Source organism: Bombina bombina, chromosome 2 (assembly GCF_027579735.1).
Source record: "Bombina bombina isolate aBomBom1 chromosome 2, aBomBom1.pri, whole genome shotgun sequence".
In the NCBI taxonomy this organism is placed as follows: Eukaryota; Metazoa; Chordata; class Amphibia; order Anura; family Bombinatoridae; genus Bombina; species Bombina bombina.
Window position 1 is genome coordinate 768,831,807 of NC_069500.1, and position 16,300 is coordinate 768,848,106.

The window sequence follows — 16,300 nt, forward strand, 5'->3', positions numbered from 1 at the left end:
TGGACCCATTTATCTATGAAACTTTCATTTTTGGGGATCCTTATTTTATAGGCCACTGGAGATATTTTGTCAGTAATGATGAAAGGACCTTTCCATGAGGGAAGAAATTTCTTCTCCCTAACCTGATCTCTTCCAAAGTTATAAAGATAAACTTTATTTCATATTCCTTTTTGGATGTTTTGAGATCATAATAGGTTTTAGTGGCAGTTGCGGCTCTCTCTAAATTGCTTTGAGCAAATGCAAATGCATATTGCAGGTGTTTTCTTAGGTTCTCCACATATTGATGTGTATTGGCAGCGTTTATCATGTTTTGGTCTGATGTACGGTACAGCAGATGCTGAGGTAGAACCATTCTTCTACCAGTCATCAACTCAAAAGGTGACATCTTGGTAGCAGTACTTGGAGTTGCTCTTAATGCCATTAAGACTAGAGGTAGTTTTACATCCCAGTCTTTACCCATTTCACTCACAAACTTTTTGAGGATTTTAACAATGGACTGGTTGTAACGCTCTACACCACCACTTGAGGCAGCTCTATAAGCAATATGGAGCTTTCTTTTAACCCCTAATATTTTCCACATTTTGGTCATCACTTCGCTAGTGAAGTGGGTTCCCCGATCTGATTTGATTCTTTGGGGCAAACCAAATCTGGAAAACACGTGGTTGATGAGCAACGCTGCACATGTTTCAGCACTGTTGTTAGGCGCACTAATGCACTCTACCCATTTAGTGAACAGGTATGTCACGGTTAACATGTATTTGTTACCTCTTGATGATCTTGTTACTGGGCCAATAAAATCAATTTGTATATCTGACCATGGCATTACCATCCCCCTTTTCTGCAATGGTGCTCTATGCGTTGGTGCAGTGGGTTGGAACTGTGGGCAAATTAAACACCCTTGACAGTATGTTTGAACATCTTTCAACATGTGTGGCCAAAAAGCATAATCACGTAATATTTCATACGTGAGCTTGGCACCACGATGACCAGATGTGGGAGCATCATGGGCATGTTGAAGCATTAGACCTCTGAACTTGGTGGGTACTACCCACTGCTGGATGCCAGTTTTGGAGGTTCTAATTAACAGACCATCCTGTAACTTGAATTGTGATCTAGATTTTATTAAGATTCTAATATCTTCTTTGCCAATACAATCATCTTTTGAGATGGGGTTGCTTTCAGGATCTTCTATGTGTTTATAGAAGATGCCTACAATGGGGTCTTCTTTTTGACTAGTAATCAGGTCCTCAATGGGAGAATCCTGACTCCATTGTACCAGGTTAGGCTCACTCTGTTGTTTTGCCTGGTTTCTGGTAATGGCTTCTACCTGAATTGCACCCATTAAGTGGTCAATATTAAGGAGTTCTCCAGTTATGGCTCCTTGTTTGGCTAATGAATCCGCAAGGTCATTGCCTTCCTTATCCAGACCTAGAACTCTGGAATGACCCTTGGTCTTTTTCCAGTGTATGGTTAAATCATTGGATACCACCAGATTATCAATCTCGCAGAACAACTTACCATGCTTGACTGGTTTGTTATTGCTTTTCTGCATGCCATTTCTTTTCCAAGTTGGCAGGTATTCAACAAAACTGTCACGCACATAATTTGAGTCAGTTATGATCACAAATTCATGAATACCATGTTCAATAGCCATCTCAATGGTTTTGAAAACAGCAGTTAGTTCTGCAACTTGACTGGATCTTGGTCCAATGTTGAAACCTACAGATATATTTGAGACTCCATTTGTCCAAGTTATACCAATGCCAGCGACTAATCTGCACTCATCATCTATAGTGGCATGGTAAGAACAACCATCAACATACACCCAAGGTAATGTTTGACAATGGTCCTCGTATATTTTATATGGGGAAAGCAATTGTTCCTCCAGAAAATCATCTTCTGATAATTCTTCCCCAGGATCTCTAGCAGTACAGTCGTGGAGCTCAGCAAGCCCTTGTGCGACTGGATTATTTTTATTCTGCTTGTAGCGAATTTCTAGTGGCCAGCCTTGTAAGGAAAGAGTCCATGCTGTTATGCGGCTATTAGACAAATTCCCATCTCTTATTCTCTCACTTTGCAAATATAGCAAAGGCTGGTGGGCTGTTTCTACAATAATTTTCTCGCCCTGTATATAGCTGTGGAAATTTTGTAGAGCCAATACAGTTGATAAGAGGGCTTTTTCGCAATCGTTAAACTTTATTTCTACTGGGGATAGATTTTTGCTCGCATAAGCAATGGCTTTGTTCAAATTATCATGCTTTTGGTATAAAACAGCACTCATGCTTATATCTGTGTAACCTGTCTCTAAGAAGAAAGGTTTACCAACTTCAGGGTACGCTAAGCAAGGTGCTTGAGTGAATTTTCTCTTCAGCTCTCTGATGGCTGTCTCTTGAGACTCACTCCAGTGCCATTTCACATCTTTCTTTAGAAGAAGTAGTAGTGGTTTAGCTAATTCCGCAGAATTATCAATGAATTTGCGAGAATAATTTGTCATACCCAGGAATGATCTCAATTCCTTTAAGTTAGTTGGGTTTTTAGAATTCACTATAGCTTCCACCTTTTTCTTCTGGGGATTTAATCCTTCAGAGGTAACTTCATGTCCCAAGAAGTTTACACGAGTGCGGCACCATTGAGCTTTTTGTAGGGATAATTTGACACCTGCCCTTTTAAGTTGGCTGAGGACGTGTTTAAGCTCTGCGACGTGTTTTTCAAAGTCTGTGCTTTTGATTAAAACATCATCAACATAAGATAAGGTCCCCCTTTCCAGTGCATCAGGCATAGCCTTATGCATGAATACAGCAAATTCATGTCCAGAATTTATGTATCCAAATGGAAGTCTCTGGAATGCATATTGGACCTTTTGGATAGAGAACGCTAGCTTATATTGGTCCTCTTCATGTACCTTTATGGTCCAGTATCCCTGTGCACAATCAATGGCAGTGAATATTTTGGATCCCTGCATTTGTGCTAGGCACTGGTCAATGTATGGTACAGGCCAGCCAGACATGTATACTCGTTTGTTTAGCTGTCTTAAGTCAGCACACAAACGTCATTGTCCATTGGGCTTAAGGACACCTAGAATAGGAATATTATAAGAGCTGTGCACCTGTCTGATAATACCTCTTTCTTCCAAATTCCTTATGATCTCTGCAAGAGAATCATATGAGGCTAAGGGAAGTCTGTATTGTTTGACAAATACAGGTGGTGCATTGGGATCTGTTTGTATTCTTGCAATGTGCAAGTCTGTAGTACCACAGTCATAAGAATCCTTAGCAAAAATATCCTTGTACTCCATCAGGAGTTCTCGCAGCTGTTGGCGTTCATCATTGCTGGAACAGCCATTAGCTAAGGATATTTGCTCTTCGACTATTTGCTGAAATCCTGCAAAGATTTCAGGCTGTCCTATTTCATAGGCTTCTTCCAATCTAGAGGTGAGATCCCCTTTATTATAATTTACATTGCTCCCATGACTCTGGGTATTGGGGTAATCTTGCTGTTTGATTGGCTGATCAAACACTAGAGAGGCTTCTTCAATTTTACAGATGCCTTCCTCTGAGCTGAAGGGATAAATAGACTGAACATTAAATAGACCCTCTGGCATAGATGCAAATGATTGTTCTATTAATTGTTCTTCAGTTAAGTATCCTTTAGGTATTAGCCCAATTACATTATTCTGGAATCCAAAAGGGTAATAACTTGATTCCAGTGCATATCCTATTGTAGTTCCCTTGGATAATGTTATATCCTGTGGGGTCATGTTATGCACAACAATATGTATTGGAACCGTTCCAATATTCACCATAGGAGTGAAGGTCACTGTGACACCCAGATTTTGTATTCTATGGGAGAGGCAAATTAGTGTTTCAGAAGTTTTTAACTTCTGACCTCTCTTTACCTGTAAGGGTAAAAGAAATGTATCAGCCCCAGCAGGAATTATAACATCGCTAGATACCTGCATATTCACAGCATATGGCAATTGCTGGTTTGATTTCAGGGCTGCATTTTCATCCTGAAATACTTCAGGGTCGCCCTTTAACCTGCTCCAGAGGCAAGTATTAATCAAATCTATTTGTATGGCATATCTATGTAAGATATCATTGCCAATGTATATTTGATTATGGGGAGTATTTAAAACTAAAAACAGGTGCTTCACTGCCTTATTACCGATAGAGATAGATAATAAGCACTTAGCTGTGATGTTATAGCTTTCAGATCTGTCATCCAGGCCGTTGACACTGTGGTCTTGGGGAGAAAGATATTTAATCACTTTAGGTTCAGCTATTTGCGCTAATAAACCTTCGCTTATATAGCTAGCTTCCTGTTTTAAGTTTATTTTAGCATACGTGGTTTTACCAAGGTCATGTACTTGTATAGGGATAAATAGATCCTCTTTAACTCTCTCAATCCCTGTGAGGTATTGAGCGTGGCCTCCCCCCTTAGGGATTTTATGATCCCCCTTGTGGAGTGATATGGTTAATACATCGCCATCTAGGGAAATATTCGCTATCTTTCCAGGCGATATTTTAAAAGTATCACCATCAGAGCCACTAAAAGGAGTCTGATCATCTATTTGTAGAATAGTGATTTCAGGTACAGAGTTATTCCTGAAATGAATCTCCACAGCATCTGGTTTCTCTTCCACTACGTGACAGTTATGTCGGGTGCGAGATATACCAGATTTTTCATAATTGATAGGCCGTTTAACTTGTGACCAAATTACATTATTTATGCAATCAATTATGGTGCTTAATCGCTTCAGATCACTACCAATAATTAAACGATAAGTTGGCAGATCCACTATAATGACAGGGTGTCTTATGACCCTGTTCCCCAATTTAAATTTTAACCAGGCAGTACCGTAGACTTTTAGGGAGTCACCCCCAACACCTATTAGAGAACCGTCAAATTCTTTTATTTTAGCTTTGTGGGGTGTTAACTCATTTAGCTGTGTGTAGTACCTGTGGGATAAGATAGTTGCCTGGGATCCGGTGTCAATTAATCCCATGATAGGGTTGGAGACTGAATCTTGCAGCTCAACTAATACATAATACCTTCCTGCAATTTCTACCATTTCACACATAAAGTTGGCGTTATCATACATTTGTGGGCTTCGCCACGTGTTACCTGAATTTGCCGTGTTTTCCGATGCAGAAGAAACTCCATACCTACCAGTCTCCTTTATGACAGGACCGGCTGGATTGTTGCGTACTGCATCTGTGGAAATAAGGTTAAGAGCGTGCTGCAAAGGAAGAGATTTGTTAACTTTTCCCGGATGAGGTTGCTTGTCACCACAGTTGTCAGTTTCCGGTCTGTAGAGAGAGAACATGATTAGTATCATTGATATTTATTACTACATTTTGTATATCTCTCCCCTCCCCTTCAGGTGATACTGCAGTATTTATGACTGTGCCTGTGGTCCACTGCTGACCACTGGCTGTACCCCTAAAAATGTATTGTTCTGTTGCTGAGCCGTAGAAAGTTGACTCATATTAGCGAATATATCTATCTGATTGTACAAGTTACCTCTACCCCTGGGCCTATCTCTTGGTGCCCCATGATAATGATTCCTGGACCATTGGGTTCCCTCAGAATCAGGGCCGCTATTTCTATTCTGGCGTGGTTGCCCCTGGGGTTCAGCTTGCTCAGTATTAGTACTTTGGGGAGCATTATATACCTGGGGTGTCTGGTTACCCTGAGAATATCTTCGCCGTCTATTGTATCTACCCTTGCGCGGATACCAATTATTTGGTGAGTATTCTCTTTGTGAGTAATTATTCACCTGATTATGTCCCCCACTTTGGTTATAGTCTCCCTGCGCCTCAACCTGTGTAGGGGAGGGGGCAGAGTTAAACCTCTGTGGAGATGGCCTGCTTTGACTGGCCACCTCCGCATAAGTTCTCTTTTTAGACTCCAAATTGAGGGGTTAGATGACACCCTAGTTTCTGCTACAATTTTGGGTTTTGACTCCTTTTTCACTCCCTGTTCACTGGACTGCTGAATAGAGTATAATTTTGTACTCTCTTTGATCAGCCATTCCAATGAGCAGTCCTCATCAAAATCTCTAGCTAAGTAAATTTTGATGGGTGTAGGCAGTGCTTCAAAAAATAAATTTACAAATTCTGAGCCATCAAATCTGGGATTATATTCAGCCATACTGTACGCATTTTTCAATACAGAAAGGAATTCGATTGGACTCTGATTCGCACGACACTTTAAACCATATACCGCTATTTTCGCTGCAGTTTTAGTGCGATATTGCCCGAATTCTTTTCTGCATTGTCGTTTTATCCCATTCCAGGAATGAATATTCATATCCTTTAGTGAAGCAAAGAATTTGTGATGTTTACTGTCAAATACCCAAGGCAGAAATTCAATTTTCAATTTCTCACTTGTAACATTCATTATAGCTAACGCATTTTCAAAAGCTTCTAAATGATCAATTACAGATGTTGTTCCCTTATTGGAGAATATAGGTACTGCACGTTGTACAAAGGTGATTATTTTATGGGAATCATAAACTTTATCAGACTTACTTTGGGGTTCTCTGTTAGAGTTTCCCTCCCCCGCACCAGCTGCGTTACAGCAATCCTCTGGATTGCTATCATGAGGTGACTGCCTATTTGGGAAATCTATTTCTGACCCATTAGGGGTCATTTGTCTATACTGTTCCATATATTTCTGTACCTCGTCCCTGACGCGTTCGCTAAAGGAGTTAGCATTATCTGTATTATTCTCACTGTTAAAATAAGGGTTTTCATTATGGCGATATGACCTTTTTAAATCGCTTAATTCTCTCTGGCTTTGCGCAAGCTGTTTATTTAAATCTTGTATCTGTGCGAGTAAGTCTATATTATGCTTATCTAAGGCGGTTAGGTTTTGGGCAAATTCATCCATTTTATTTTTGGCTATTTTTAAATCCTCTTTGCGTCTGCGTGAGGAACGAATACTATTTTCTAGCTCCTGTATTTGCAATCGTTTGTCTATGACACAAAACGACATTTCGTCAATATTGCATATTAAAAGGGGCCAAGATTTTAGTATTAGTTCCTCTCGCTTTTTGGGAGTTTTGCATTGATTAATCATTAATAATTCTTGGAAGAATTCATTCTCTTCATTCCACATATTATTATTAACGGTAATATTTTTAGCCCTAGTTTCAAGCGTATCCATAAAATCATTTAATTCACCAGCAACATTTAACTTTCCTTTAATGTAACTTAAGATATCTTTCTTAAGGACCTGACCTTTAGTGATAGGTATGGTAATGGGACCATTTTCATCGCTATGTATAGAATTAAATGAGTCATTTCTGGCAACAGACATTATTATATTGGTTTAGTATTTAGTTAAATTAAAACGCTAATACAATTTTTGCCAATAAAAAGAGAGAAAAAAAATTTATATATAAAAAAAAATAGTATTAATTTTGAAATATGAAAAATTAATATTTCGAAATATGAAAAATTAATATTTCGAAATATAAAAAATTAATATTTTTGATTAACTTAGAAAATATGAAAAATTAATATTTTTGATTAATTTTTAAATATGAAAAATTAATATTTTTATTAATTTTTCAAAAAATAATCTTTAATAATATTTCAAGATATTAATATCAATCTCGAAATATGAAAATCAATATTTCAACCTTTCAAAAATTATATCTTCAAAATATTAATATCGAAATATGAAACTTTTTCTCTCTTTTATAATAATTTCTATTTACTACAAATATATTATATCAATTATTATGAATATTAATAAATCTCATGCAATGTGCCTCCATATATTATGTCAGTATATTTATGAAAATCTTAGTAGTGCTCTCCAAATAATATATCAGCTTATGGCAGGGTTATAACACAATACAAATAATAATTTTCCTTAAAAATAGAAACCCTTAATCGACATGCATCTACTAGAAACTATACAATTAATATAAATATCTGAATTCTTTTATTTAGTTAATATCATGAACATTTTTGAAATATATTTGCAATATTAGAATATGACACAAACATTATATGCGTTAAAACCAACTCTTAAGATATGCTATCCTTCTTATAAAACCCAGAAAAATATACCTTCACAATTCAGCCTTATTTACAAATAGCTTTTTATTTAGTTAACACAATGGGACTAAAAACCTTTAACATCCAAGCAGTACAATTCTAAACTGTGCTTATAAACAATAGGATAATATGTATATATTCTGCTATTTAACTGTAATTTATCCTAATACAATATTAATTTACAATATCAGAACTTGCACAGATGAGTTACTTAGCCAATCAGATACAGATTTAAACAATATATAGGCTGTGACTACCAATTTAAAATACAATATACACTTCTGAATTATTATTATATATTTGCATAGATAAACAATTTAAGATTGGGATTAGTTTAACAATACATAGGCTATGAAATGCTAACTTGAAATATGCACTATTTTCTTAACTCTGCTACATACAGCAATAGTAAATGTTTACTTTAAATGCTTGCATACAAATAGGCAGGCTAAGAGCTATTCAAGGTTATGCAATACAATTTAAAAAGCCCAATTTGTTCTTTTCAATCTCCCAATTGTAATTTTACTATAGTGACTATGCATATAATTTATCTTACCAAAAAAAAAAACCTTGTATACATTACCAAATAAACAGCAATCCAGTTTCCAATGTTTCTCAACAGATCCAATTTCACCTCAGAAATTCAAAATTGGGGATAATGCATATGGAGTCCAATAGTAGGTGTGTGCTTTAATAATAACAACAGTAGTTATTCCTTCAGGAGCCAGCCAACAACCTTTTTCTATCAGTCTCTATGCTGGGGTTTAAATAATCTGATTTCACCCCTCCCCGTTTTTGATTATTATCAGTCATTGGTGAGTATTGGAAACGCCCACGGAAACCTTGTCTCGGATTGGTTCTTTGCAACTGAACATGGATTGGTTTATTTGGTAAGTGTGTTGTCAAGGAAAATGCATCCTTGCAACAACCAATCATCTCATGACTGCAATTTCGCATCATAACACTAGGTGGCAGCAGACATACAAACAAAACAAATTCACCTTTACATTTCTAAAACATTTTTTTTTTAATTATTCTCATAACATGGTTATTTAATCAGATCACATTATTTGCATTAATCATATATATCCCCAATTATAGATGGGTAATATTAGGTTATTTTTTCTGATTATTCTGATACCAAATATGTTATATTATTAACATTTTATTATATTAAGGCAATTTAATACTGCTAAATATCAGTATCCTGGCATTTCTATAGAAATAACAGCCTATTTTTATATTTCCAATAGTTCTGCCTGCATTGTGTTCTAATATGAATATATCATATTTTATGTTTCTAATAAGACCAGGATGTATGAACCTTCTTCATGCAGATCTGAAATTATATGTCTGAAAAATATAAACAATACAGAGGTTATTAAACATTTTTGACTGACTAAAACAGTTACCTCCCAAGCTTAGCAAATACCCATGTAATAATAGAGAATTAGACAATTTCCCAAATTTCTATATTTAATACATTTTGAGGCATGCATTCAAACAGAAAATAAAATGATTATTTGCTGTATGTTCAGTAAGTTTTCAGAGTCACACCTTAACATGTGTCTTTGAGATTCCAACAGTCTAATTTACATCTCATCAAGCTTTAAAAAGGGATATTTCAGACACACCGTCTATTACTCACCACATGTGGTCATTTTGCACCTAAATGTAACGCTGAAATCCTCACAAGATTTTTCGCCTGAGTTAGATTCTTAGGTACATTGGGAAGGGTAAATAGATTTTATCTCACATTCCCAAGCAATCACACATATGGTTTATGAAACTGTGGTTACATTTTAATTAACCCAAATGTTCTATTGTTCTCACTTTAGCTAGGAATTTCTCTTTTAAAGTAATTTTTATTAGTTTCCTGTGTAATTGAAGAAGTGGGGGAGAACCAAACCTGTCTGAAGTCAGTTTGTCTGACAGAAATGAGTCCTTTCTGCTGACCAGTTCAGAGCTGAATAAATATAATTGTATTGCATAGCCTTAAAATATATGATTAAAATATATATATTTATCTACCCCACATATACCTTGACAGGGACATGGTAGGGGGCATTTAATAGATATTAAGCATAGAGGGCCACTCTTGGACCCTTAGGACTATATTATAGTGCTGAGTATAGTATAAGGAATGAGTATACAGTAATAATATTATGGGGAAAGGGGAATATAATTTTATAATTAACATACAGCATCTAAAATATTGGTTTAGGGATATAGGTCGAGGGATATATTTTCCCATGTTACAGGGATAGATGGACCTCACTTTATAATAAATAGTATCGCCCCCCCCCCGATACTATTTTTTTAAAGTGAGGTCCATCTATCCCTATCCTTCTATCCCTGTCCCTATTCCTCTGTCCTTGTCCCTCTATCCCTATCCCTTTGTCCCTGCCCCTATCCCTATCCATCTATCCCTATACCTCTCCCTCTATCCCTTTGTCCATGTATTTAACCCTCTATCCCTATCCTTCTGTCCCTCTAGCCATATACCTCTGTTCCTGTCATTCTGTCCCTATCCCTCTGTCCCTATACCTCTGTTTATATACCTCTGTCCCTGATTGTCCCCTCAAACAGCTCTCTAACCCTCCCTCCTCTATTGCCACCATCTTAGATACTGGCAGCTGTCTGCCAGTACCTATAAACCCCTTTTTTTCTATTAAAGGGACACTGAGCTTTTTCTTTTGTGATTCAATTTTAAGCAACTTTCTAATTTACTCCTATTATCAATTTTTCTTCGTTCTCTTGCTTTCTTTATTTGAAAAAGAAGACATCTAAGCTAAGAAACCAGCCAATTTGTGGTTCAGAACCATGGACAGCACTTGTTTATTGGTGCTGTCCAATCAGCAAGGACAACCCAGGTTGTTCACCAAAAATAGGCCGGCATCTAAACTTAAATTCTTGCTTTTCAAATAAAGATACCAAGAGAATAAAGAAAATTTGACAATAGGGGTAAATTAGAAAGATGCTTAAAATTGCATGCTCTATCTGAATCATGAATGAAAAAATCTGGGTACAGTGTCCCTTTAAATTTTTTTTTTCTGTAGTGTAGTGGCCCCCCCCCGCGTTCGCCATTTATCCCCCACCCCCAAACTCATTTTCTGTAGTGTAGCTGCCCCATACCTCACTGACCCTTTCCTTTTTTTTCTTTCTGTAGTAGGGCATTCCCACTCCCTCCCCTTCCCTTTGTAGCTGCCCCATCCCTTCCTGTCCTTTTTTTTTCTGTAGTAGGGCACTCCCACTCCCTCCCCTTCCCTCCCCCCTCCGCTGCTGAGACGCCCACAAACTCCCGCCGGCACCAGCAGATCGTTACAGACGTGACACACACAGTGTCACCGTCTGTAACGATTAGGCATCTGGTCTCATATGGAGGCGGAGCACCGATCGCGCTATGGCTCCATATGCGGCAGATGCGTGAAGCTTCAGGAGCTCCAGCTCTCAGCTGTTATGTTACAGCTCCTGAAGCTGTCTCGTGCTGCAGGCTACGCGCACAACTGACAATGGCGATGGACGGGTTACAAACGCGATTATGTTATAGATTATATGATATGATAAAAATAATGGTATCTTAAGAAAGTCCATTTAATGGCGAGAAAAATGGTATACAATATGTGTGGGTACAGTAAATGAGTAAGAAGAAAATTACAGCTAAACACAAACACTGCAAAAATGTAAAAACAGCCCTGGTCCTTAACGGTAGGTTTGGTCACTAAGGGGTTAAAGAAAGATATGAAGCAGGATTAGCCTTGAGAAGTCAGCAGGGTGCATTTCAAGTTCTGAGAACTGGAAAATATACAATTTTCTGAGCTAAATTACATGAAAAGAGGATAAAATAAACAATAAAAGTACAGTATATTGCAAAGTTGTTTTATTACACAAAACTAAAAACTGTCTCTTAAAATAATGTTTTTAAAGGGTCAGTAAACTCAGACGTTGTAAAAGCTAACACTAACGTCCTCTATATCCTTACATTAGAACCGCATTGTTACATTTGAGAAAAAAATAATTATGTTTTATGAAATAATAATTATTGCAGCCTAACCGTTACTCTACGTCCGTTCTCCAACCACTCCACGGCATCTCCAATGTGGGCGGTATAGACTGACTCTGTACTTCCCACATGCAAATGATGTGACGCCCATTTTTCCTCCCACTGAAGCCCGCTCACACTTCTGTGTATACCATTTTTTTTTTTTTTTAGATAATGCTACTGCGCATGTGATTGATTATGAATAAATAGTTCTTGATCTAATTTATTATACCTTTTTATGTTTAGGATGCAGAACGTAGATATTATAATTAGATCGATGCGTCTTCGGTAGAATCCAGTGCGCAATGAATACATTTGGGTCATGCTCTGTTATATGCAATCTTGGAAGCATTGATCGCTTGACGTGAACGTATGATTTTGGGCATGCGCATAACTAGGAATAGAGGGAACCAGAAGCAGATGATTGTTATATACATGAAACAATGATGTCATTCATTGTGCGCCCGTTCGCATAGCAGGTACATAGCGTGACAGATATCACCACTATAGGATGATTGCTAATTCTTCAAATATAGGGGGAAAATGTGGCGGTCAATGAGGCGGACAGTGAATACACAAGTGGTAAAAGTTTGACAATAAAATTTATAGGATAAAAAGTTTTATTTTACAATTTGATGAATGAAACTTAGGTTAAATACATGTTGCACATGTAATTTTAATGGTTCTCATTCAGAGTATACTGTCCCTTTAATGTTTGTAAGTCACCAGTGACAACCTGTCTGTGGGGTATATCCAGTGAGCTTATATCACCATTAAAACATGCATTCATTTTCAACCTCTCGAGAACAAGAATATTTTTACTTATTCAGATGCATCGTTATTTATATAGTTTAATGCCCCTTTAAACATGTAGGAACTTATGCCTTTTTAATGGGTTATATTATATTGTGCATGTATACGAAATGTCGATTTTTCTCGTGCACTTTCACGAGTCTGAATGTACTGACAACACTGTACAAATAAAGCACATAGATATTTCCTTTCCTGGTACATACATATTCGAAAAGTATTTGGAAAGTAGGAAGTTAACACGTGTTGTTGAAGAGCACATTTGAAAACATGGGAAAAGCGATACACTTGTCCTCTTATCACCTTCCCCCTGTTCTTTCTAAAACACCCTCTGGATACCCTTCCCCCTAGTATATAGCAAATAACCACATGGGACAGGTAGCCACATCCTAATGCTTCTGGTTGGCCAATGTAACTGTCACTAATACCACCCTTAAACTTACCAGGGTACATCCACACAGCCTAGTTTTCTATTGCTTAACTTGCTTGTCTGTTTTCTCTGGCTAGCCAATCCTAGGTAGCTTGTTGCTAAGCAGCTATGGAAAGGGTGTGATGTGGGCGGGGACATGGCCACTGGTACGGCGGCCCGCAGTGGCAGCGTCTGAGGGTGTAACTGGCGACCCGCGGGTGCAGGTGAGTGACTGTGTTGTGTTTTGCAATCAGTAGCCTGTTGCGTTGTTTGCTCACTGATATCAAAGTCACGTGATGACATTTACCAAGCTAGCTACTTTATTTTCTGCTTGACGGTGTCTGCTCCATGTCTGTATTAAATGTTCAGCCTGACAGCAACTGTTCTGTGTGTTGCTCGCTCCTTTTCTTGTTTGCTGTGTTGACAGCAACCTCCTGCTTATCATTCTGTAGCCTTTGCACACGTGTTCTATGGGTAGTACGGTACTAATGTGCAGTCTGTAGGCAACTGCCCCCTCGTGTATAGCTTCATGATTTAGCAATATATTCTGCTGCAGCTGTTCCCCCGTATATGACCCTAACCAACTGCAAGGATGCAGCTATGCACCCAGACACAGTGTGCTCCATATGTGGGAGTGTACCCCCGACTTTATAACTGCCTCTTCCTCAGCAATCTGTTCTCTGATGGTGTCCAGGCATTAATATAAACAACGAAAGTCTTATAATGTGACTTCGACAGTTCTATACATGGGAGAGTGTCTCTGACAGCTCTAATGACGTTATAGCCTTACTTTAAATCAAAATATTATCACCTAGGCTGCTGTCACGAGTGCCCCCTATGTGTCAAGTATTTTGAAGACAATAACAACGGTGCCAAATTGTACAGTTACACTAGCCCCAAGTTTTATGATTCGAACACTGCATTTTGGATATTATTTAGAACCGTAAATTTGAGTCCCAGATACCTTGACCTTCTAAATTATTTAGTAAAATAGACCCTGTCGGCAGTCCCCATAGTCTGATAGCGCACCCTTGCTTTTTCTATGTGTGGTGCTGCTCTGTAGTTTGATAGCAGCTATCCTACACATTACTATTATGCATAGTAGTATACTTGGCTATAGATCCATTCCATGCTCAGTAGAGCAAAAGGGTTTTACATAAATCTGCTAACATTTCTTGTTTTGCTGAGAGCTATTGCAAGTTTTGGATTTAGCCACAAATTAATCGTTTCAAAGGAATTAGTTCAGGTATCACAAATGAGTGTGGTGAGTTTATGGAATTACATCTTATTGATGCCCTGTGTCTAATACTTGGTAAACACTGCCATTGTAATGTAAAATGCTAATGCTTGCATGGTAAAACAACTTTACAAAAAAGTTTCTTTATTTTTTCAACTCCTTTTTTAAATATAAATCTAAAAAATGTGAAGTATTCTAGTCCTGGAAATTTAAATAAGATGTGACAGGCTTCACAAGCCTGACTCTGCCACATATCTATCTCTAATTTGCAGTTTGCTATAATTTTTTTCTGCTTATGTCAGACAATGAAGATATTTTAACACAAATGCCAGTTAAAATATCTGTCTTCTCTAGACACAAGTCCAAATTGACTCCTCAAAATAAGGAAGAAGGTATGTGGAGTTTAACATATAAAACCAAGGCTGAACTAAATTATAACTCCTTGTTTGATGCTATTGTTTTTTTATGTCAAACTATTGGAAGACTGCAGAAAATATTATAATTGCAAGATGTTTGCTGTTCCTTTATTTTGTGGCTTGTGGGGCCAATTGGTGCTTATGGATTAGCCTGAGCAGATCTTTCCTTATCTTCATGTCCTGATAAGCACATACACAACAAAAAACATTATATATATATATATATATATATATATATATATATATATATATATATATATATATATATATATATATATATAATATATATATATATATATAGTCCATGTAGAAAATAAGGTAACAGCACCACAGCACACAATCTTCTTTTAAAGGTGAAAAATCTTTATTTGAGGTTTAGCAACCAGTAAAAAAGCGACGTTTCGGACCTACATAGTCCTTAATCATGCATAAGTTAAAATCAAACAAACAGACTTTAAAAAGGGTATCTGGACCAATCATGCTTCAATTCTCAGTGTTAATTGGTTTAACCCATACCTATCCAGGTTTGTAAATTTCAACAACACAGTGACCTCTAGTGGTACCAGAATATATTCCATCATTTAAAACCATTATAAAAACAAATACAAATCATAATCTCTATTCAGACCATATGGATGTAATGTGTTCAGACGTTTAATCCACCATACTTCTTTCTGTTTTAGTTTTAGTTCCCTATTACCCCCTCTTCTATGATGGGGGATATGGTCAATCACTTGAAAGCGAAGCTGGCTTACTGTATGGCCCATATTTGTAAAATGTGCTGATACTGGAAGTGACATATCTTTTGATTTAATGGATGCTTTATGTTGACTAAACCTATCCCTGGCGGCTTGGGTGGTCTCGCCAATATAACAAAGGCCACATGGGCATTTAAGTAGGTAGATTGCATAGTTAGTTTGGCATGTATATAACCCATTGATTGTATATTGCTTTCTTTTGTCATTTTGTGCTAAGAATTTCCCTTTAATAACTGAATTACATTGGGCACAGTGTAAGCAGGGGTAACAGCCTTTATTAGGGGTAGTTAAGTAATTTACATCAGACATTTTAGTTGTACCTATGTCAGCTTTTACTATGTGATCCCTAAGATTTTTTACCCTTCTATATGATGGCATAGGAGGGAGTTTAAATGATTCTATCTCTGGATTATATTTTGACAAAAGGTGCCAGTGTTTTCTTACTATTCTAAAGATGTCATTACTCTTGTCACTGTATTCCATTGAAATAATGAAAAAAACTAGATTAAATCCTTACACAAAACAACATAACCTCACAAAAGGGGAATGGGAGGCT

At 37.2% G+C, this 16,300-nt stretch overlaps 1 protein-coding gene across 1 annotated transcript in view; it reads left to right on the forward strand.

The window, feature by feature from the left end:
- Positions 1–13,483: 13,483 nt before the first annotated feature.
- The window catches only part of SLC25A42 (solute carrier family 25 member 42), a 428,471-nt gene continuing 425,654 nt past the window's right edge, over positions 13,484–16,300 (forward strand). Inside the window, exon 1 of the mRNA XM_053702913.1 lies at positions 13,484–13,557. The gene's annotated coding sequence lies outside the window, so the exon portion shown is untranslated. The remainder of the gene's footprint in view (positions 13,558–16,300) is intronic.